A 14,016-nucleotide genomic window follows, 5' to 3' on the forward strand; every position below is an offset into this window, starting at 1 on the left:
TAGTGTGTTTTATAACCAATTACTTGTTTGTACTGGGGAAATGAAAAGTCTTTACATTTTTGAAATAAGTGAGAGTATTAAGCAATCTGATGACTGGTAGAATGAATTGATCCAAAGAAAAGCTCTCTTTACTGTGTCCCAATAACATAGCCCAGAAGGAAGCCTACTGCATCAATGTAATCACCCCATCTTTGACACTAGTCATTCCATTGGTGTTTCTGTGTTTTTTGAACACTACATTTGATTTAGTTTTATTCTATGACTGTTGGAAATTTGGATGAGACAGTCAAATGAATTTCTTGTAGGATCCTTATAACCATAAATGGCAAAGAGTTTTGTCTGTTCAATCTAAGTTGGATATCAACCCTGAACAGAGAGGTAAAGGCCAGTGTTTAACACAGTTAGTCTCACACTTAATGGTAAGGTTCTATGGAGTGTTGCTGAACAAAGAGACCTTGGAGTGCAGGTTCATAGCTCCTTGAAAGTGGAGTCACAGGTAGATAGGATAGTGAAGAAGGCGTTTGGTATGCTTTCTTTTATTGGTCAGAGTATGGAGTTGGAAGGTCACGTTGCGGCTATACAGAACATTGGTTAGGCCACTGTTGGAATATTGCGTGCAATTCTGGTCTCCTTCCTATTGGAAAGATGTTGTGAAACTTGAAAGGGTTCAGAAAAGATTTACAAAGACGTTGCCAGGGTTGGAGGATTTGAGCTATAGGGAGAGGCTGAACAGGCTGGGGCTCTTTTCCCTGGAGCATCGGAGGCTGAGGGGTGACCTTATAGAGGTTTACAAAATTATGAGGCACATGGATAGGGTAAATAGACAAAGTCTTTTCCCTGGGGTCGGGGAGTCCAGAACTAAAGGGCATAGGTTTAGGGTGAGAGGGGAAAGATATAAAAAAGACCTAAGGGGCAACCTTTTCACACAGAGGATGGTACGTGTATGGAATGTGCTGCAAGAGGAAGTGGTGGAAGCTGGTACAATTGCAACATTTAAGAGACATTTGGATGGGTATATGAATAGGAAGGTTTTTGAGGGATAATGGGCTGGGTGCTGGCAGGTGGGACTAGATTGGGTTGGGATATCTGATCGGCATGGATGGGTTGGACCGAAGGATTTGTTTCCATGCTGTACATTTCTATGACTTGGAGATCACAATTATTTTGACATTCTTTGTTTTGGCAACTTTTCATGCAATTTTAGTTTCCCTGAAGGTTTGAGCATTTGGTCATTGAGCATTGTCAGCAATGCCAATATTTCAGAAATCTGTCAGAATGTGTTTCAGTTATACTTTTCAATTCTGAAACCTCACTGTGACCCGGTATCTGATAGATGAGTACCAAGCCTATTGTTATGGACCAGGCCAGACCTCTCAAAACATTTCAAGGAAGTAGCCCAGACTCTAACTTTACGACTTGTTTTAAGCAGGTGTGAAGTTGATATTCCAGGACAGATGTCGCTGGTCATACCACTTTGTTTCAAACAAAACAGAATTTATTGACAACATTATTTCAGCAAGGTATTTGATAAGGATCCCCATGGTAGACTCATTCAGAAGGTCAGGAGGAATGGGATACGGGGAACTTAGCTCTCTGGATACAGAATTGGCTGGCCAACAGAAGACAGCGAGTGGTAGTAGAAGGAAAATATTTTGCCTGGAAGTCAGTGGTGAGTGGTGTTCCACAGCGCTCTGTCCTTGAGCCTCTACTGTTTATAATTTTTGTTAATGACTTAGATGAGGGGATTGAAGGATGGGTCAGCAAGTTTGCAGACGACACAAAGGTTGGAGGTGTTGTTGACAGTACAGAGGACTGTTGTAGGCTGCAGCGGGACATTGACAGGATACAGAGATGGGCTGAGAGGTGGCAGATGGAGTTCAACCTGGATAAATGCAAGGTGATGCATTTGGAAGGTCGAATTTGAAAGCTGAGTACAGGATTAAGGATAGGATTCTTGGCAGTGTGGAGGAACAGAGGGATCTTGGTGTGCAGGTACATAGATCCCTTAAAATGGCCACCCAAGTGGACAGGGTTGTTAAGAAAGCATATGGTGTTTTGGCTTTCATTAACAGGGGGATTGAGTTTAAGAGTCGTGAGATCCTGTTGCAGCTCTATAAAACTTTGGTTAGACCGCACTTGGAATACTGCGTCCAGTTCTGGTCGCCCTATTATAGGAAAGATGTGGATGCTTTGGAGAGGGTTCAGAGGAGGTTTACCAGGATGCTGCCTGGACTGGAGGGCTTATCTTATGAAGAGCGGTTGACTGAGCTCGGACTTTTTTTCATTGGAGAAAAGGAGGAGGAGAGGGGACCTAATTGAGATATACAAGATAATGAGAGGCATAGATAGAGTCGATAGCCAGAGACTATTTCCCAGGGCAGAAATGGCTAACATGAGGGGTCATAGTTTTAAGCTGGTTGAAGGAAAGTATAGAGGGGATATCAGAGGCGGGTTCTTTACACAGAGAGTTGTGAGAGCATGGAATGCGTTGCCAGCAGCAATTGTGGAAGCAAAGTCATTGGGGACATTTAAGAGACTGCTGGACATGCATATGGTCACAGAAATTTGAGGGTGCATACATGAGGATCAATGGTCGGCACAACATCGTGGGCTGAAGGGCCTGTTCTGTGCTGTACTGTTCTATGTTCTATGCTCTATGTATTACTGAATGAAACATGAACAAAAGAGAACAGAATACAGAATAACATAACCTATCTGAAAACCCAACAGATTATCCCAACTTAAGATGCTGTTCCAAATACTTGCTACAATCCCCTTAAACACCACTTGGCACAAAAGGTAAAATCAGACACAGGGTCTTACAGGAGAGAGAAGTCAGAGAGAGATCAGCATGGATCTGCTTCTTTGGATCCAGCAGCTTTTTAACACTACTGCTAAAAACCAAACCCAAAGGCTAAAAACCAAACCAAACCAGAGAAAAGCTGAGCTGGGAGAACTGGGCACTCCATTTTCATCGTACAAGTTTTCTTTTCAAAAACTTAAAAGCCTGTTGCCTAAGGCAAGTATCTGTTGGCTATAATCAAACTGTTCCTAAAACTTTTCAACTTGGACTTTTTGGAATCTGTGTATTTTATCACGTCTCTGAAAAAAAAGGACAACATAACCTTGTTAAAGGAGCAGCTTCATCACACTCTCTCCAGAGGATTGTGATTGTAATAGTGGAATTAAAACCAGGAAATTATTATGTGAACAATTAAGAATTCGGAGCTGCTTTGTACCATCCTGTCGTACCGGATGAACAAACCGTACCATCTATCCGTTCCTTATGAATGTACCATCAATGAACAGATTTAGTCAACCTGGTCAAAGTTAGGGAGGACACAAACAGGTTTTAATCAAATAGAATATTAGAGTCATTCAGCATAAAACAGATCCTTCGGTCCAACTCATCCATGCCAATCAAGTTTCCCAAATTAAATTAGTACTACTTGCCTGCATTTGGCCAATATCCCTCCAAACCTCTTTTATTCATGTACCTCTCCAAATGTCTTTTAAATGCTGCATCTACCATTTCCTCTGGCATTTCATTCCACATACTTCCTGTGTGAAAAAGCTGACCCTCAGGTCCCCTTTAAATCTTTTTCCTGTCACCTAAAAAAAAGCCCTCTAATTTTGAACGTCACTACTGTGCCTGAATCTGTGTTCTTATAGTCATGAAATTAGCAACTCCGGCAGTTGAGTTCATCTTCAATTTAACCGTGTATGCCCAACTAGATGGTATTCCCATGGGGTTCCTTCTAGGCCCAGCCCTTGGTAACATCTTTATTGGTTACCATAAAACATGCATCTTCAATGGAAATACCACTAGCCTTCTATCTCTTGCATACTTCCAATATGCAGATGACATGTTTGAAGTATTTGAATAATTAACTGCATCAAACAAGTTCTTTATCTAGCTTAGTAACCACATCCTGTGCTCAAATTTACCATTGACATTCAGCAATCATATAAGCTCCCTTCCCTTGATGTATTAGTTGAACAGTCTGATACTGAGTTCTCAACTAATGTCCAACAAAATCTTATAATCACTGGTCAATATACATATTGGGATCCTTACAGCATAAGTGATGTAAGATCAATCTTTTTGGCAATCTTAGGAATAGTACCCTAGCCAATTCCTTACTATGTAAGCTTGACAGTGATCTAGGGCATATCAAAAATATTGACAAAAGAGCTTAATTCCAGAAATGAAGTAAGAGTGATAGCCCTTGACATCAACGCTGAATTCAACTGGGTAAGCCATCAAGGAGCTCTAGCAAAACTAGAATCAGTGTGTATCGGGAGTAAACTCTCCATTGGTTGGAGTCATACCTGACACATAGGAAGATGGTTATGGTTGTTGAAGGTCAGTCATCTCATTTCCAGGCCATTTCTGCAGTAGTTCCTCAGGCAAGGCTAAACACCCTCAGCTGTTTCAGCCATGACCTTCCCTCCACCATAAAGTCAGAAGTGGGATGTTTGCTGATGATTATACAATGTTCAGCAGCATTCATGACTCCTCAGCTACTGAAGCAGTCCATGTTCAAATACAATAAGATCTGGACAATATCCAGGTTTGGAATGACAAGTGGCAAGTAATATTTGCACACACAAGTGCCAGGTTATGACCTACACCAATAAGTAACAATCTAACCACTGCCCTTTGACATTCAATGACGTTACCATCACCGAATCCCCCACTATCGACATCATTGGGGCTATCATTAACCAGAAACTCAACTGTTCCCATCACATAAACCCAGTTGTTACAAGAACAGATAAGAGGCAGGCGGCACGGTGGCACAGTGGTTAGCACTGCTGCCTCACAGCGCCAGAGACCCAGGTTCAATTCCCGCCTCAGGCAACTGACTGTGTGGAGTTTGCATGTTCTCCCCATGTCTGCGTGGGTTTCCTCCGGGTGCTCCGGTTTCCTCCCACAGTCCAAAGTTGTGCAGGTCAGGTGAATTGGCCATGCTAAATTGCCCATAGTATTAGGTAAGGGGTAAATGTAGGGGTATGGTTGGGTTACGCTTCGGCGGGTCGGTGTGGACTTGTTGGGCCGAAGGTCCTGTTTCCACACTGTAATGTAATGTAATCTAATCTAATCAATACTGTGGAATGTAACTCACCTCCTGATTTCCCAAAGACTGCCCACCATCCACAAGGCACAAGTCAGGAGTGTAATGGATTATTGTCCACTTGCCTGGATGGGTGCAGCTACAACAATATTCAAGCAGCCCACTTGATTGGCACCACATCCACAAACATTCCCATTCCTTCCACACATATGCTCAGTAGCAGCAATGTGTACTATATTCAATGTGCACTGCAGAAATTTACCAAAGATCCTCAGATAGCACAACCAGTTCCATCTAGAAGGCCAAAGGCTGCCAGTACATGGGAACACTACCAACTGTAAGTTCCTTTCCAAACTACTGACCATTCTGATTTGGTAATGTATTGCTGTTTCTTTACTTTCACTGGGTCAAATCTTGGAATTCTCTCCAGAAGAGTATTGTGGGTTAACCCACAGAAGATGGTCTGCGGCAGTTCAGGAAGACAGCTCACCTCCACCTTCTCAAGAGCAACAAGGACAGTAAATAAATCCTGGCCAGCCAGCCAGTGACATCCACCTCCCACAAATTAATATAAAAAGAATAAGCCTTTCAGTTTTACGAGCCTCCTCTGCCCTTTGATAAGTTCATGGCTGATCGGAAAAAATGGTCTGGTCTCCATTTTCCTGTACATCTCCCATAACCTTTGAGTCACTTACCTGTCAAAAATCTATCTAATTTGGCCTTGAATAATTTTAATGGCCCATCCTTGATGACAATGAAAATGAAATAGTCAGTACATATTTTATGGAGTTAAGAAAAAAATTATAAAAACTGACATGTTTTTGGTCACTGAAATGGGGACTCCCAAAATTCAATAAATTATGAAAAATGTTAGGTCATTTGGAGACAGTGCAAAGGAGATTTACTAGAATGATAATTGGATGAGAAACTTCAGTTCCAAGGAGAGACTGGAGAAATTGATCTTACGCTCCTTGGAGCAGAAAAGTTTAAGGAAAAATACCATAGGTGTTCAAAATGAAAAGTTTTGATAGAATAAATAGGGACAAACTGACAGGAGGGTTATTGGTTAAAACAAACAGAAGGGGGCTCAGGAGATAATTTTGCATGCTTTATCAAACATAATATAGTCGCTGAAAGGCTGCTAGGAGCAAATTCAAAAGTAAAGGTAACTTTCAAAAGGAATTTCAACAAATGCTTGAGAAAGAAACATTTGCAGAGTAGGAACATTCGATTTGTTCTTTCAACGAATTGACACAATCACAATGGGCAGAATGGCCTTCTGTGTACTAATACAATGTGATACAGTCTGAACTAACAACCTTCTGCTCAAGAGTTGAAACGAAATATTGTGCAGATTTCGGATAGAAAACGTTTTTACCTGCCTTCCTAGGTTTAGATTAGATTACAGTGTGGAAACAGGCCCTTCGGCCCAACAAGTCCACACCGACCCGCCGAAGCGAAACCCACCCATACCCCTACATTTACCCCTTATCTAACACTACGGGCAATTTAGCATGGCCAATTCACCTGACCTGCACATCTTTGGACTGTGGGAGGAAACCGGAGCACCCGGAGGAAACCCACGCAGACACGGGGAGAACGTGCAAACTCCACACAGTCAGTCGCCTGAGGTGGGAATTGAACCCGGGTCTCTGGCGCTGTGAGGCAGCAGTGCTAACCACTGTGCCACCGTGCCGCCCACCAATGTCAAAATTAGAAATGTTCAAGCAAAAACATAAACAGTGATATTTTATGTGATACTGTGGAGATCACATAAATAGCCGGAAAGTCCACACGATCAAGTTAAACCCAAACACTATTTCCTTCCAGGATATCACAATGAAATGGTCTCTTTTTGTTTTACAGTTTTGAACCAATATCTTTTTAAATTACGGAAAGGTCAACGGGTTTTCATTTACTTTGATGACACGAACATGTCTTTGGGTTATGAATTTGAGAACTAACACTCAATTTTAAAAATGACATTACCAGGCAGATTAAGGAGACCCGAGTGGGTCTGACAGTCTCAGCTTGGAATAGCGCGAATCATCCATCCCTCACATCATTCGAGATGCCTAGCTATGCGCCAGGGGCAGTTCACATTTGTTTGCTTGTGGAATACAGCGGGGTGATTGATTATTTTTGAAGATGGACGAGTGGAGTATTGAGGTCGCCGAAATCTTCTGATTCTTTCTGAGAATGGCCGTGGATTGTGTAGTCGCCGAGACAGACGGCGGAGGGGGCGGGGGATGGGTGGAGAAACCCGGGTTTCGGAAAGATTGCAAGCCAATGCCTATAACCTGATTTTTGCTTTTATTTCGTATCAAATTTCAAAGTACAGTGACTTGTTTTCTAACCCCTTATATGGTTGCATGGATTCCAGGTGAGCTTTTTTAAAAATTATATTTTAACATCTGCTATTTTGAATAAAAATGTAAATTCACATCTTAATTAACGCCATTTATCTAAGTACTCCTGGGATAAAACTTTGAATCCTCTGAATTTAATTGATTTGAAGATGTGCTACAGAGGATTTCTTCTTAAATTCAAAATTAGTGTGAAGAACGAGCCCAGCTTCATAAATTGAACAAATGCGTGAGGGAGATATAGGAGTCCTGAAGCATTTAACCCTCAATTCGTGGTGATTTCACTCGGCTGCATGATTAGGCTGTGGTACCTACTCAGTTGTATGTTTTCCGCTCGGATTTTTGACAGAACTTTCAGTCAGGAGTGCTGCTAAATCCACAGTGACGATCGTGCTTAAAGACCTGACGTGCTTCAAGTACTGTCCTTTAATATTTCACGTGACCAAAACATATTTTATTTGCGTTTAAAAATAGATAATCTATGTTGTTCCCAGATAGGGTTTATCGGGACCAAGGTTGATGCAGCTGCTAAAATAAAGCTGTAATTAAATTGATGCACTCAGAAAATGCGAGCGAAACGCAGTAGGTCTGGCAGCATCTGTGGAGATTTGCGTTTCGAGTCCGATATGACTTCAGAATATCAACATGGTATGTTGATTTGGAGGAACTTTTCTGTAGGTGAGTGGTTTAGATGCGTGTATCAGGAGGCTGATGGCTCCAGGAAATACTGTGGATTGACAGATGTCGGTAAATCTCTCAGATCAGGACAGACTAGAAAACCCAATAGAAAATAGTCGATACTACTGCCGTTATTTTTCTGTTTTGCTAAAATCTTTAACTGGTTTATTGTCACAGAATATTTGAACATTAATTGAAAATTTGAGTTAGATTGATTTTCCTTTTCCCGGTTCATATTATTACGATAAGTGTAGTTGTTGTCTTGACATAGATGTAAAAAAGAACGTTAGTCTGTCTTACTTTTAAAATTTGCATTGGTAAATTATGGCATTGGCTATTGATTTTTTGCCACTAAATTTGCTATCACGTTGAGTTTCTGTGAATGTATTTGAGACTGTTGCGTAACCATATTGGGAACATGCGCAAACTCAATGCAAGTTACTCAGATATACTGTACAGACGTACTGTACTTAACAGTGGCAAATGTTGGTAAATGTTGGGGTGCTGCCCATTTCGCGAGACACGTGCTCCACGTTGACGTGATTTATTTGAAGATACAGTTGAAACACAATGGGGAATAATTTTTGATCCTATCCAGTCACTTACCAATTAACAAAACAGATCATGACATTATATTGCAAAAACGATATCAGACGTGGCAGAGTGATCTGAAGATACCGTTTAGTTGGAAACCAACCAAAAAACTGCACTTTTCACGACCTCACAACAAATGTAGTCGCTGTTGTAATATAGAAGGCTCAATGCACCTGGCACGCAGCTGTCACAGAGACGCAATGATGTGTCTGCTGCAAAACTGACCCTTCAAAGGTTTGGGGTTTTGGGAAAGCAAATCTTAGCAGGACTTATGCGAGGGAGTGTTGCTGAACAAAGAGACCTTGGAATGCAGGTTCATAGCTCCTTGAAAGTAGAGTCGCAGGTACATAGGATAGTAAAGAAGGCATTTGATATGCTTTCCTTTATTGGTCAGAGCCTTGAGTATGGGAGTTGGAAGGTCATGTTGCAGCTGTACAGGACGTTGGTTAGGTCACTTTTGGAATGTTGCATGCAATTCTGGTCTCCTTTCTATCGGAAGGATGTTGCACAACTTGAAAGGATCCGGAAATTTTTTTCAAGGATGTTGCCAGGATTGGAGGATTTGAGCTAGAGGGAGAGGCTGAATAGGCTGGGACTGTTTTCCCTGGAGCGTTGAAAACAGGGGTGACTGCATAGAGGTTTATAAAGTCATGTATAGGATAAATAGACAAAGTCTTTTCCCTGGGGTGGGGGAGTCCAGATTAGAGGGCATAGGCTTAAGGTGAGAGGGGAAAGATATGAAAGGGACCGAAGGAGCAACTTTTTCACGCAGAGGGTGGTACGTGTATGGAATGAGTTGTCAGAAGAAGTGGTGGAGTCTGGTACAATTGCAACATTTAAAAGGTATCTGGAAGGGTATATGAATAGGAAGGGTTTAGAGGGTCATGGGCCAAGTGCTGGCAAATGGGACTAGATTAGGTTGGGATATCTAGTCAGCATGGATGAGTTGGACAGAAGGGTCTGTTTCTGTGCAGTACATCTAAATGATTCTATGACTCTATTTAACAACTACTTTTCCATTGAATTATCCTCTACATTCAAGTCTGGGATTAATAATAATTTCTTCTTCTAAGGTAGTTTAATAACTATTTCACCCACTATTTGGGTGAAAATAGATAAGTCCCCTGGGCCTGATGGCATTTATCCTAGGATTCTCTGGGAAGCAAGGGAGGAGATTGCAGAGCCATTGGACTTGATTTTTATGTCCTCGTTGTCTACAGGAATAGTGCCAGAAGACTGGAGGATAGCAAATGTAGTTCCGTTGTACTAGGATAACCCTAGTAACTATAGGCCGATGAGTCTCACTTCTGTTGTGGGCAAAGTCTTAGAGAGAATTGTAAGGGATAGGATTTATGAACATCTGGATAGGAATAATGTGATCAAGGATAGTCAGCATGGCTTTGTGAAGGGCAGGTCGTGCCTCACAAACCTTATTGAATTCTTTGAGAAGGTGATAAGGAGGTAGACGAGGGTAAAGCGGTAGATGTGGTATATATGGATTTTAGTAAGGCATTTGATAAGGTTCCCCATGGTAGGCTACTGCAAAAAATATGGAGGTATGGCATTGAGGGTGAGTTGGAGGTTTGGATTAGGAATTGGCTGGCTGGAAGAAGACAGAGGGTAGTAGTTGATGGTAAAGATTCATCTTGGAGTGCAGTTACTAGCGGTGTTCCGCAAGGATCTGTTTTGGGACCATTGCTGTTTGTCATTTTTATAAATGACCTGGAGGAGGGGCTAGAAGGTTGGGTGAGCAAGTTTGCGGATGATACGAAAGTCGGTGGAGTTGTTGACAGTGAGGAAGGATGTGTCAGGTTACAGCGGGATATAGATAAGTTGCAGAGCTGGGCAGAAAGGTGGCAAATGGAATTCAATGTAGGTATGTGTGAGGTGATTCACTTTGGTAAGAGTAACAAAAAGATGGGGTACTGGGCTAATGGCCGGATACTTGGTAGTGTGGATGAGCAGAGGGATCTTGGTGTCCATGTACACAGATCTCTGAAAGTTGCCACCCAGGTAAATAGTGCGGTGAAGAAGACATATGGCACACTGGCTTTTATTGGTAGAGGAATTGAGTTCCGGAGTCCTGAGGTCATGTTGCAGTTGTATAAGACTCTGGTGCGGCCGCATCTCGAGTATTGTGTGCAGTTTTGGTCGCCATACTATAGGAAGGATGTGGAGGCACTGGAACGGGTGCAGAGGAGGTTTACCAGGATGTTGCCTGGTATGGTAGGTCGATCGTATGAGGAAAGGCTAAGGCACTTGGGGCTGTTTTCATTGGAGAAAAGAAGGTTTAGGGGTAACTTGATAGAGATGTACAAGATGATTAGGGGTTTAGATAGGGTTGACCATGAGAACCTTTTTCCACGTATGGAGTCAGCTATTATGACGGGGCATAGCTTTAAATTAAGGGGTGGTAGGTATAGGACAGATGTTAGGGGTAGATTCTTTACTTAGCGAGTCGTGAGTTCATGGAATACCCTGCCAGTAGCAGTGGTGGACTCTCCCTCTTTATGGGCATTTAAACAGGCATTGGATAAGCATATGGAGAATAGTGGGCTAGTGTAGGTTAGGTGGGCTTGGATCGGCGCAACATCGAGGGCCACAGGGCCTGTACTGCGCTGTATTCTTCTATGTTCTATGTGCTAACTTTAAACTCATTTTCTTAGGAATGTTGCTTTACACATTTTACTCTTTTGAAAGACTTCTCAGCACTTCAAAGCTTGATACATGCATTGTTCTAATTTGGCTTCTCAGCCCAGACTGAAGAAATCTGAAAAGTTCTGTCCTTAAGCCCTCTGGAAATTCCTTAGGAGCTCTGGGTAAATTTGCTCACCTGGGATTGTGGAAATTGTAGTCTTTAAAAAGCTAGCATCAAGTTCAAAAACATTAACTTTAATCTTTACCCAGAATTCCACAAATTCAAACTCATAGAGCCATAGACTCATAGAGATGTACAACGCGGAAACAGATCCTTTGGCCCAACTCGTCTATGCCGACCAGATATCCTAAATTAATCTAATCCCATTTGCCAGCACTTGGCCCATATCCCTCTAATCAGATTCCTGATGAAGGACTATTGCCCAAAATGTCGATTTTTCTGCTCCTTGGATGCTGCCTGACCTGCTGTGCTTTTCCAGCACCACTCTAATCTTGACTCTAATCTCCAGCATCTGCATTACCCACTTCTGCCATATCTCTCTAAACTCTTCCTATTCATATATCCATCCACATGTCTTTTAAGTGTTGCAATTGTACCAGCCTCCACCAGCTCAATCCATACAAGCACCCCCCTCTACATGAAAAAGTTGCCCCTTACATTCCTTTTAAATCTTTCCCCTCTCACCCTAAACCTATGCCCCCTAGTTCTGGATTCCCCCACCCCAGGGAAAAGACCTTGTCTATTTACCCTATCTGTGTCCCTCAATTTTATAAACCTCTATAAGGTCATCCCTCAGCCTCTGATGTTCCAGGAAAAATAGCCTATTTAGCCTCTCCCTAAAGCTCAACCCCTCCAAACCTGGCAACATCCTTGTAAATATTTTCTGAATCCTTTCAAGTTTCACAACAAACTTGTTGTGAAGTATATTAAACTATATACATATAAATGTCAGTTTCATAACACTCTGTCCAACATGAAATTGGTGTTGCAACCAGTTCTAAGTGAATATTCCATATTTTAGCTTATTTATTCATGTGGGACATGGGCATTGCTGACTAGGCCAGCATTTATTGACCATCCCTGGTTGGTCTTGAAAAGGTGGTCGTTGTAGTGTAATGAGGTCAGCTAGGTGGACCCATTGGAGTTCCCTGATTGGGGTTGTAAACCCAGTCCAATCAGAGAGCCCTGGCTGATAGATATAAACAAGGATGTTGGCAGGTCTGAAGACCTCCTCGTGGGTCTGCTCCTGGGCCTGGCCAAACTGGCCATCAACAGGTCCAGGCAGCGGGCCGTGGAGGGGGTCGTTAAGGCCGACTGCCTGCCCCTCTTCCGCGGTTACGTTAGGGCCCGGGTATCCTTGGAGAAGGAGCACGCGGTGTCGACCAAAACCCTGGGGTTGTTCAGGGAGAGGTGGGCGCCGCAGGGAGTGGAGTGCATTATTTCTCCCTCCAATTCTATTTTGATTTAGTCCCTACCCTCCCCTTCACTGTTTTGATCACACAGCACTGTCCCTTGATGTGAAGGGCAGTGCTTGTCACTGGCCACCCGGGTGTTTTCCTATCTTCCTGGTGGTGGAATTTGAATAAAGATTCGTGCACTTTGTGTCTTCCACTGTGTCTCACACCTGCACACACACACCATGGGTGCTGGGGATAAAATAAGCACTACCGCACTTAGGTGGTAGTGTGGGGGTTAAATTAAAAAAATATATATATAAAAAAAAACAAGGATGTTTCACTGTGTCTCACACCTGCACACACACACCATGGGTGCTGGGGAAAAAATAAGCACTACCGCACTTAGGTGGTAGTGTGGGGGTTAAATTATATAAAAAAAAACAGGAGATTTCTCTTTTTGATTTTCTGAAAAACCTTCTCTGCTTTTGGTTGCACTTCAGTCCCACGCAAAAAAAAAATAAACAAGGATGTAAGGGGACGGGCTGTCCTAGAGGTGGCCGAAAGGTGTGCCAGGATAGCCCACTGGTCGGAGGTGCAAAGGGGTGGGTGAGAGCCCAATGGTACGTAGGGGCAGACCGAGAGCCAGAAGGCGGGTAGCCATCCTCAGTGCTGTCACCCCGGGCAGGTACCGGGCTGGGCTGCCCCACAGGTGGTTGGAAGGTGCTGAGGGTGGTTAGTGAAGCCGGAAGGTGGGTAGGCCGTCCTGACCGCTGTCACCCTGGGCGGGTACTGGGGTGGGCTGTCCGAGAGGTGGTTGAAAGGTGTGTCAGGGCAGACTGAGAACTGGAAGGGGCATGGGGTGGACTGAGAACCGGAAGGTGGGTAGGGGCAGGCTGCCTTAGAGTGGTCGGAAGGTGGGAGGGGCGGGGGCTTGCTGGGTCTGTATTGTCTGCACTTTTGTATGTAACAGGATTGTCTAATGTATAAATGTCATTGTCACTGTCTTGTCATATGTGGAACTGGGATTTGAGGTTTGTCCTCATCTCCCTGTAAAATGGTTGAATGGTAGGGTTTGGGGCCTAGCTTTGCTGCTCCTCTCCCTTGTAAAATTGCTGGCTCTTGTGTACAGCTGTAAATGTTTTTTGTAAACTGTTTGTAATTTGCTTAATAAAATAAAAAAAAACAAGGATGTCCCTTTCTCTCAGGGATCTGGGGTGGAGGGTGTGCACGCAGCAGTCCCCTGC

General features: G+C 43.1%; 1 protein-coding gene and 1 long non-coding RNA gene across 4 annotated transcripts in view; one reads left to right on the forward strand and one right to left on the reverse strand.

Annotated features, from left to right (window-relative positions):
• Positions 1 to 14,016, reverse strand: part of LOC122552292 (uncharacterized) — an 88,629-nt gene that overhangs the window by 71,002 nt on the left and 3,611 nt on the right. Inside the window, exon 1 of one of the 2 annotated variants that reach the window (XR_015754435.1) lies at positions 7,068 to 7,163. The exons of the other annotated variant lie outside the window; for it this stretch is intronic. This is a non-coding gene — a long non-coding RNA (uncharacterized LOC122552292). Of the gene's footprint in view, positions 1 to 7,067; positions 7,164 to 14,016 lie in introns of those variants that run through there. 2 annotated transcript variants of the gene reach the window in all.
• Positions 7,338 to 14,016, forward strand: part of LOC122552384 (voltage-dependent P/Q-type calcium channel subunit alpha-1A-like) — a 662,051-nt gene continuing 655,372 nt past the window's right edge. The window contains exon 1 of one of the 2 annotated variants that reach the window (XM_087983287.1): positions 7,338 to 7,461. The gene's annotated coding sequence lies outside the window, so the exon portion shown is untranslated. Of the gene's footprint in view, positions 7,462 to 7,497; positions 8,123 to 14,016 lie in introns of those variants that run through there. The other variant, XM_087983286.1, reaches the window with a different exon arrangement.

This window comes from Chiloscyllium plagiosum, unplaced genomic scaffold (genome assembly GCF_037043375.1).
Source record: "Chiloscyllium plagiosum isolate Xiang-an unplaced genomic scaffold, Cpla_swu_hap1 HiC_scaffold_45, whole genome shotgun sequence".
In the NCBI taxonomy this organism is placed as follows: domain Eukaryota; kingdom Metazoa; phylum Chordata; class Chondrichthyes; order Orectolobiformes; family Hemiscylliidae; genus Chiloscyllium; species Chiloscyllium plagiosum.